General features: G+C 39.7%; 1 non-coding gene across 1 annotated transcript; it reads left to right on the top strand.

Moving 5' to 3' along the window:
• The first annotated feature begins 1,692 nt into the window (after positions 1 to 1,692).
• Positions 1,693 to 1,799, top strand: LOC145168072 (small nucleolar RNA R71). The gene has a single exon (XR_013741665.1). It is a non-coding gene; the product is annotated as a small nucleolar RNA R71 (small nucleolar RNA).
• Positions 1,800 to 10,823: the final 9,024 nt, after the last annotated feature.

Below are 10,823 nucleotides of genomic sequence, written 5' to 3' on the forward strand. Positions count from 1 at the left end.
AGTCATCTTCAAGGGCAATGGAGGGCTCGTTTGAGTTGTCTTCCCTCCATTCTTCCATTAGCTCATCCAAAGTGTCCACCGAAAAGGCCGTGTCATCACTATACTTAGAATGCTTCAAGGCATTATCAAATCCAAAAGTGACTAACTCGTCCCCTACTCGAAGGGTAAGTTTGGATTCTCTCATGTCTACTATGGCACTTGCGGGTGTTTAGGAAAGGTCTTCCGAGGATGATCGACACTTGGTGATCCTCTTCCATGTCTAGCACTATGAAGTCTGCGGGGAATACAAATTTATCAACTTTGACCAATAAGTCCTCGCATATTCCCCTTGGAAATTTCACCATCTTGTTTGCTAGATAAACTGCCATACGAATCGGTTTTGGCTCCGGAAGGTTCAACTTCTTAAAGAAAGAGTATGACATAAGATTAACACTCGCCCCCGAATCCGCCAATGCGTAACTAGTGGCTAGGTTCCCGAATTGGCATGGCAAAGTCATCATCCCTGGGTCACCTATTTTCTTTGGTAGTTTGTTCAACATTGCAGCTGAACAATTTTCATTGAGCACCACCTTGGACACCTCTTCTAGCTTCTTCCTATTTGTGAGTAGTTCCTTCAAGAATTTTTTATACTTAGGCATTTGTGCAACCGCTTCTATGAAAGGAATGTTGATTTGGAGAGCTTTGATGTGTTCCAAGAACTTTTGATAATCTTCATTCTGCTTCTCTTGTCTAGCTCGGACTGGAAATGGCAATGGAGGTCGATAAGGCTTCAAAGGGGAATCAATCTTCTGTTCATACTGTAGACTCGTCGAGTCCTTCTCCACGACTCGGCGAGTCGAGTCACCTGTTTGCGGTTTTGGGTCTTCTTTCTGTTCCTCCAGCATCTCTTTTGGATCTTCATTCACGATGGGTATCAAAGGGACAATTATCTATCCAGTTCTAGTTGTCATGATGTTGATTTGAGCGCCTCTCGGATTTTTCTCGGTATTACTTGGAAGTTCACCCGGTGCTCTTTGATTGATTTGTAGTGCAAGCTGGCCCAACTGTTTTTCAATGTTAAGAATAGAAACTTGCTGATTCCTCATCAATGCTTGTTGCTCCCGTATTGCCGCATCGGTATCGTTGTGTCTTTTCTCGGATGCGGCTACAAATTGCTTTAGCATGTCTTCAAGATCCATTTTCTTTTCTTGCACCGACTCCTCCTTTTGATAGAAACCTCTAGTTTTCAGCGTATACTTCTCCTCCTTTTCCTTCTTGTACTCGTCATATGGTAGCCATTCCTTTTTGGGTTTTCGCCAATCCTCATCATATCTATCGCCACTAGAGTAACATACTTGCACTTTTTGGTTCCCATGCTCGTCAAGATCACAATCTTTAGTAAGGTGAGGCCCATTACAGTTGTCACATCCCACTCGGATGGCGTGGATGGATTGGTCCATCTTTTTCATCCTACAATCCATGCTATCAAGTTTAGCCATCATTGCCGCTATATCATCTGCGATTGAATTTACCACCCCTCATGCTAAGTCATGCCTTGGGTTATGATATTCTCTAGAGTGCTTAGAGAATTCTTCAATTAGCGCCTTTATGCCTACGGGTGCTTTCTTCGTGAGCGGTCCTTGGGAGTCAAGGAGCTGCCTAGTTGTCACGTTCACTCCATCATAGAATATGGAGACTTCTTGCTGAATGTTTAAATCATTGTGGGGAAAATTCCTCAACAAACCCTTGTACCTTTCCCACGCCTCAAAAAGTGACTCGCCGGATTGTTGCTCAAAGTTTGCAATGGCTTTCTTCAATTTTGCTATTTTTGAGGGAGGGAAAAATTGGTCAATAAACTTTTCATGCATTTTCGCCCACGTGGTGATGGATCCTGGAGGGACTGATTTTAGCCAATCTTTCGCGGCTCCCTGAAATGTGACCGGTAGCATACAAAGCAAAACAGTCTCGCGAGGCACATTAGGAATGTTGAAGTAGTCGGCTATGTCGTTGACCTCGTCGATATTCTTGTACGCGTCTTCGTGATCTTTCCTGTAGAATGGGATGTCCTTGAGTTGGGCGAGTATGTGACCTTTCAGCTCAAAGTTGGCAGTTGCTGGAATCGCGGGCTGCACGAGTCCTGGGCCGGTATCGTCACACATTCTTCTTTTCCATTCGCCCATGGGAATGTCAATGATGTCTCTCATGGTGTTGTCGGGTTCACTTTCGCGCTCGCTTCCTTATTCAGTTTCTGTTTCATACTCCGTATCCTCCTTCTTTGGGTCTTCGTCCGTCAGTGTTGTGCTGGATTCTCCCACTTTCTTTCCCTTTTTCTTGCTAAAAACCGACTTGAGATTCTTAAATGGTGACTTCTTTGGGGTTGCAGAATCTCCTTCGGTTTTATGCTTGTCCTTCCTAAAAGCTGATTCCGGGTCTTCAAGTGGTGGAATTAGTGTAGAATTGGAACCTCGGGTCATAAAGTCCCTGAAATAAACAGAAAAACATGCATAAAAAGAACAAAACAAAGTAAAAACGAAACTGAAAAATTGCGATGGACTCGACGAGTTCAAGGCTAACACAAAAAGCTAAATACTAAATTTTTTTAAATCAAACTAGAACTTAAACTAGATAACTATTTAACTAAAAAAGTAACTTTGTGCAAGATAAATCTTACACAAAGGATCGATAAATCTAGCAATTAAAATAACTATTTAAAACCGTTCCCCGGCAACAGTGCCAAAATCTTGATGTGTGTAAAATGAACTAGTTTTAATCCTACTACTTCAAACACAAATAAACACACGAAAGACAGTGTACCTATTGTTTAATAATTTAGTTCAAGCAAGCAGGGTATCGAACACAGGAAACGGTAACAATTAAACTAATTACTAGAATTATCTAATTAAAAACAAATAACAAAAAGAAGGGTTTTCTCTAGTTTTGCAAGACTAGAAACTTAATCAATTAAATAACACTCAACCTAAGATAAGTAAGTACTAAAGAAAATAAGAAGTAATTAGGTTTAATAATTAAAGAGACTTCTGTTCAGGTTCGACTCACTTGTTTCTATGGTTGATTTTATGGCAAGTGCAATGGATTATTTTGTCATTGGCTACCGATTAATGTGATTAGATTCATGTTCACTATTACTAATCCTTAGAAAATAAATTAATTTAAACAGTAACCAATTGGTTAAACTAATGCATTTCCTAGTATTTTGATTCGGGTTAAGTAAGACTTGTAGTTGTAGTTAATTAAACTACTAATTCAATCAACATCTTGTATGGTTGTTCATCATACAAGCTCATACATTAACTTACCTATTTTCTAATTAATCCTAGGTTCATATTCACTAATACTAGGCATATAATATTGTTTTCACATAAATCAAATGAAGCAAGCAATTAAGAGGATGTTCATACAACTTAATAGACTTGATAATTAACAGAAAAGAATTATTGTCAACATATAAGGATCTTTCACAAGCTTAAGAAAACAATTTCACCAAATCAAATAATCCATACCAGAAAATCAATCCATATTAACAAGCTTGTCTACCCTAAACAGAAGTAATGAGTTTTTAGCTCATATCTATAGCAAGTAATATCTCAAAAACGAAATCCATAAGTAAAAACATAGTTTTGTGCAATAGATTAAGAAAAAGAGAATATATGTTTTCTTTGAACTCTTCCAAATCGATCTCTAGGGTTGATCTTCGAATTCCAGAGCTTCAATAACCTTCTAATCGCATACAAGTCGCCAAAAGATCCAGAGAAAGTCCTTGTCGGGAATTAGTGCCCTTTATATAGTTTTCTGAAAACAAGGTCAACTCGTCGAGTCCATAGACTGACTCGACGAGTCCAACACTTAAATCCCGTGCACAGTAAGGCACCTGATGGTTCGCGAATCTTCTTATCTACTCGACGAGTTGAGGACCAACTCGCCGAGTCCTTCACCTTTTTAGCTTAATTTATTCTTTCTTCTATTCCCGAGCTTCCGATTACTAATCCCGCTTCCTTTTTAACTCGAGCATGTCTTTTAGGCTGAAAGTACAATTTAAACATAATTAAGTATCTTTTGTTCAATAATCGAGACAAAATAGCCAAAAAGTGTTAAGATATTAGACAATATATATGACCAAATATGCACATATCAATTAAGCACTTAATGGATGAATTTGGACAACAACATGCTACACAAATCATAGTTTTAGGTACACAATGTGTAGCCCCGATTTCACCCGTTTTACCGCCTTAGGCTTTACGCGGGGCGTAGAGCTACTACACTGAGCGTAGATCGGCTAGAAGTTGACTATTAATCTTTTTTGACCGTTGACCGTTGACTTTGACCAAGTTTTACTTTAGGCTAAATGGAGTATTTTGAGATGTGGACTGAGACTTGGTCCCTATTTATTGTTTAGATGACTTGTAGAGCTGGTTATCAAATCAGTGATCGTTACTGCTATATTCTAGACTTTGAGATGAGTTTTCCTCACTATATACGTGGGTCGAAGTCACCAATGTCGGCCCACTAGATTATGTTATGTATCCTTGTGTATAGGGTGTTTCTATGCCGTAGTGATCTGTTATATTGGTAAATCTGTATGATTATCTGTACTTGATAGTTATTGTTTATATGTGGCATATGTTGAAATAGTGGCGTTGGGTTGAGGAGGGAAATCCAGTCTTATAATGTGGGCTCGAGAGCAAGCCAGTCATGAGCTGTGGTCCGAGAGCGGGTAATCCAGTCTCATGTTGTGGGCTCAAGGGTAATTCAATATGATGTTGTGGGCCCATTGTGCATGCATTATATATGTATTGTTGTGTGTGGTATTTTAGGGGAACTTACTAAGATTTAGCTTACAGTTGTTGGTTTCATGGTTACAGTTACATCAGTCGATCGAGGCCAGGTGAAGGCATTATCCTACACATCCTTCTGATTGATTATGTTTTGAGATATTTTTGATACGCTGATTCTATGGTTTTATGTTGAAAACAATGGATTACTATCTTATGGTTTTGTGGAATGATTTATAAAAATAAAAAATTTAACCATGGTTTTTGGAATATTACAAGTTGGTATTAGAGCCTTGGTTTGAGTGAATTTTTTGAACATTCGTGTGATTCCAGACTCAAACTATGGAACTGCAAAATAGTTTTCATAATTAAAATTAAAGTAATCAAAGGAGAGTATGCGATGTGTACAATGAGCCGCAGCCAAGGAAAGTTATTCCCCAAGATGCCCACACTTATTTATGTGTATTGATGATATGATATAATTGCATTCTAGTTTGTAGGCTAGGGATCTACAAGAATTGCATGTTAAAATTGTCTGATTTATGATGCCTGATAACCTAGGAGAACTACTTGATATGCTATACGGAATTGACATTATTAATGTGGTTGCTTAATGTGTGCATCATGGTTATATATAACTAAGTTTCCATAGTATGAGAATGGTTTATTTAGACTTATTTCATGTTCCTTGTTTGGTTGTGGGCATAGGGTAGAATCAACTATGCGACTGACTATCGAGTCAAGTGTTATGTATGATTAGCATACACAAGTTGCTGCAGGGTTAGTGGAAGTTTCAGGATCGAGTATGGTTGTTAGGGAGCTGGTATAAGGAATGAATAGCCACTCTTGGGAGAGTGTGTATAGGATGTGGAGAAGAGAAGATTCTAAACTCGTTATGGTCGTTATGAGTTCGTGGTGATGCCGTTTGGTCTCACCAAAGCGCTGTCAACATTCATGGATTTGATGAACCAGGTATGTAGGCTGATGGTTTACCGATCAGTTATTGTTTTCATTGATCATATTTTGTCTATTCCAAAACCAGGGAGCAACATGGGGAGCATCTTCGCGAGATACTTGGAGTGTTGAGGTATGAGAGGCTTTATGCCAAATTCTCCAAGTGTGAGTTCTAGTTACGATAGGTCCAGTTCTTGGGACACCTCGTCAACCACAACATGATTCTGGTTGATCTGGCTAATATTGAGGCAATCATGCATTATGAGGTCCTGAGATCTCCATCCAAGATTAGAAGTTTTCTAGGGCTGGAAGGTTACTATCGGAGATTCATTCAGGATTTCTCCAAGATTGTTGTTCCTCTGACTCACCTGAAAAAGAAGATTGTGGATTTCTGTTGGGGGCCTGAGCAGCAGACTGTGTTTGAGACCCGGAGGAGGAAGTTAGGTGAGGCCCCAGTATTGACCCTTCTTGAGGGTGTTGAGGATTTTGTGGTGTTTTGTGATGTTTTGATCATAGGTTTAGGGTTGTACTCATGTAGTGGGGTAGGGTCATTGCATATGCATCCAGGCAATTGAAGCCTCATGATGTTAGGTACCCAAAACATGACTTGGAGTTGGGAGAAGTAATGTTTGCCCTCAAGATTTGGTGATACTATCTTTATGGGGTCTATTGTACCGTTTACACGACTCACAAGAGTTTGACATATCTTATGGACCAGCCGAATCTGGATAAGAGATAGCATAGGTGGCTTGACACGGTAAAGGATTATGATTGCGATATTCTTTATCATCCATGGAAGGCCAATGTGGTCACCGATGCCTTGAGCTGCAAGGCGGCTGATGCTCCTGTCAGAGGACTCTGTTTGAGAATGACCATCAAATCCCCACTTATGGATTTGATCAGGGAGGCTTAGGCTGAAGGAATCAAGAGGGAGAATTGGAAGAAGCAGAGAATCAAGGGTCAGATTGACCTAGTGCGGACGGGTTTAGGTCCTAGTTTTAGGTAGGGTCCGACAGACCGTGATGTAGGAGGCGCACAAGTTCTAGGTTCTCGATCTACCTTGGAGCTACACAAATGTATTGAGACTTGATACTTAGCTATTGGTGGCCATACATGAAGTAGGAGATATCATGGTATGTGGAGAGATGCTTGATCTGTCGGATGGTTAAGGCTGAGCACCAGATGCCACATGGAAAGCTGCACCCTTTGGAGGTTCCCATGTGGAAATGGGAGCAGATCACCATAAATTTCATTACCAAATTGCCAAGGAAGGTCAAAGGATTTGATGCTATATGGGTTATTGTTGATCGCATGACCAATAGTACTCATTTCCTTGCAATTCGGGAGAGTTCTTTGGCTGAGAAATTGGCCTACGTGTATCTACTTGAGATTTTTGCTCACCATGGTGTATCAGTTTCTATCGTATGTGATCATGACGCATAGTTCACTTCTTGGTTTTGGCATATATTTCATGAGGATCTGGACAAGAGACTACATTTCAGCACTGCTTATCACCCCCAGACTTATTGTCAGAGTGAGCGGACCATTCAGACACTCGAGGATATGATGAGGGCTTGTGTTTTCAACTTCGATGGGAGTAAGGACTCCTACCTTCCCCAATATAAGTTCTCGTATAATAACCGTTATCATTCTAGCATTGTGGCGCCGCCGTATGAGATTTTGTATGGGAGGAAGTCTTGTACCGCAGTTTGTTAGGGAGAGGTAGGCCATAGGGTCATGGGGATAACTGAGTTGGTCCTCCAGACAACCGAGCTTATTCAACAGATCAGATAGAGGTTACAAACAGCTCAGCGCTGACATAAGAGTTATGTAGATATACAGTGGTCCGAGCTGGAGTTACAGGTTGGGGATATGGTTTTATTGAATGTATCCCCTGGAAGGGTGTGTTATGCTTTAGAAAGAGGGGCAAGTTGGGCCCTCAATTTATCAGACCTTTTCGAGTAATGGCTAGGGTAGGCTAGTTGGCCTACTGATTGGTTCTGCCATAGGTGCCTAGTCAGATTGACAACACCTTGCATGTTTCTCAGCTTTTGAAGTGTGTGGTTGATCATTCGGTGGTGGTCACATTAGATGACATTCAAGTCAATGAGCACCTGAATTATGCGGAGAGGTGGGTGCCTATTTTGGATAGAAAGATGAAGGCCTTGCACAACAAGGTGGTGTCGTTGGTCAAGGTTGAGTGGCAGCATAGGAAGGGGTCCGAGTGGACCTGGGATCTAGAGGTGGAGATGCATGAGCACTATGCGAAACTATTTGTAGCCGAGGATTTCGAGGTCGAAATTTAGTTCATGTGGGGGAGAATTGTAACACCTGGTTATTTTAGGTATATTTCTTTTTATTTCAACTTTTAAGTCTTGGAAAGTTGGCCCTACACGGGGCGTATAATAGTCTCTTACGTAACGCGTAGGACGAAATTATGGAACAAGTCTTAAATGATCTACGCATGACGTAGATTGTGTTACGCAGGGCATCGCCGCCCAAAACCAAAACCCTAATCTTGGGGTTTTGAGCCCTATTTAAAGGTTCTAACCTCTTGAGGCCTTTCCATTCTCAGCCTCCGTCATCCCAAACGACATCCTTAGAAACCCTAATCCCTATTTGTGAGTTTTGAGCCTTTTGAGTGAATTTTGTGCATTTGTAAAGGAAAAAGAGAATTGTGGAACCACTTGGCAGCTCAAATCAGTATAGATCAAGAAATTTCATTCTCTTATCCATGTCCAGAAGGTATAAAGCTTTTACATTGTTGTTATTTTATGATAGATCTAGTTATGCTTATGGATTTCATGCTTTTGTATCCATATCCATGGTTTATATGAGTATGAGTTACTATAGGCCATTATGGTATCATTTCCAGTCAATTTTGGAGTTGTTAAGTCATAAAATGAGAGTTTGGTCACTCTCATCCTCCCATGCTTGTGCGTTTGAGTAATAGAAGGCTTACTGGACCTAGGGTTTGGATTAGAGCTCTTTGTATGCATGCAAATGGGTAAATTCTGAGACTTTATCCATTAAGACGATCATCTTGTTTAGATCTGAAAGTTTAGAGGCTTTACTTTCAGTATTAAGCACTTAATAGATGAATTTAGACAACAACATGCTACACAGGGCATAGTTTTAGCTACGCAATAAGTAGCCTTGGTTTCACCCATTTAGCCACCTTAGGCTCTACGCGGGGCGTAGAGCTGCTACGCTGAGCGTAGATCGGCTAGAAGTTAACTATTGACTTTTTGTGACTGTTGATCGTTGAATGTGACCAAGTTTGACTTTAGGCCAAATGGATTATTTTGAGTTGTGGATTAAGAGTTGGTCCTTGTTTATTGTATATGTGACTTTTAGAGCTGGTTATCAGATCAGTGATCATTACTGCTATATTCTAGACTTTGATGTGAGTTTTCCTCACTGTACATGTGGGACGAAAGAAACAATGTCGACACACTAGATTGTGTTATGTATCCATATATATAGGGTGTTGCTATGCCAATGTGATCTGTTAGGTTAGTAGATCTGTGATTACCTATACTTGCTAGTTATAGTTTATCTGTTGCATATATTGACATAGTACGGTTGGGTTGAGACAGTGCTGCTTTGTGCTATGAGCATATAAACTCGGGAGCAATCTAATCATTAGTTGAGGGCAGGGATGGAAATCCAATATTATGTTGTGGACTTGGAACCATGCTAGTCATGAGCTGAGGGCCAGGAGGGCAATCAAGTCTTATGATGTGGCCTCGAGAGCAAGCCAGTCATGAGATGTGGGCCAGGAGTGGGTAATCTAGTCTCATGTTGTGGGCTTAAGGGCAATCCAATATGAGGTTGTGGGCCTAGTGTGCATGCATTATATATGTATTGTTGTGTATGGTATTTTGGGGGAACTCATTAAACTTTGACTTATAATTGTTGGTTTCATGGTTTCAGGTACATCAGACAATTGGGGCAAGGCGACGGTGTGATCGTACACATCCTCCTGATTGATTATGTTTTGAGAGATTTTTGATACTCTGATTCTATGGTTTTGTGTTGGAAACAATGGATTACTATCTTATGGTTTTGTTGAATGATTTTATAAAAATGAAATTGTTTATCATGCTTTTTGGAATGTTAGATTATCTACTTCTTTGATTTAGGTATTGAATATGTCAACAAGGACCTGATCAAAGTGAAATTACCACAAAAACATGAAGAAAAGACCTAGTTATACGGATTTTCCGGAAAAAGGATCCTGGTCTTCATGAATATTGGAGTAGAAGATAATGTTGGGATTATAGGGATTTAGCTTATAGACATTATGAAACTTATGTATAAATAGGGAACTCATATGAAAAAAACAACACACAAGAACACTCTTTTTTTTACTGTTAACTAGCTATGAAACAATGATCAAATTGTACTCATTTCGATGATCAATAAAAACTATAATGACAACCCGAATATTTCCGGATCCTCAGGCTTTGTGTTCGGGATCTTAATCAAGAAGTGTTTTTCTTGTAATTCTTGTGTCTTGTACTTTAATTTCTCGTAGTACATTTCAATTACAACACCACAACTTTTACGAATTGGTTGAATCACACTTAGCATATTTTTTACCAAAACACCCGCACATTATTCAGTTTCCACATAATAATCACCAAATCAGATAAAATTCACAATGTCTGAGTTCCAAAACAAATCAAACTAAACTAATACAATCAAACCAACTCATTTTCAAATCTAATGCCTATCGACGTAGTATCATTACATGCTTGGTCTGCGAAAATTGTTGGTTATATAGATCACAACGATATTTTCCTATATTACTCTACTAACTATGATGTATCATTCTTCTAAAAGCTTCCTGATATAGTGGTACTTACCGAGTATATGTCTTAAGCGCTTGTGAGCTCAAGGTTGTCTAATTAAGGCGACCACACCTTCATTGTCATAGAAGATCTCAACATGATTGCTAATCCTCGGAACAACACCAACATCACATATGAACTTCTTCATCCACATAACACCCTTTTGAAATTCCTTAGTTGAAATATACTCACCTTATATCTTCGATTCCACTACTTTATCTTGCTTGGAACTCCTCCAAGT

This window comes from Lactuca virosa, chromosome 3, assembly GCF_052849685.1.
Source record: "Lactuca virosa cultivar CGN04683 chromosome 3, Lactuca_virosa_CGN04683_v6, whole genome shotgun sequence".
Classification (NCBI taxonomy): Eukaryota; Viridiplantae; Streptophyta; class Magnoliopsida; order Asterales; family Asteraceae; genus Lactuca; species Lactuca virosa.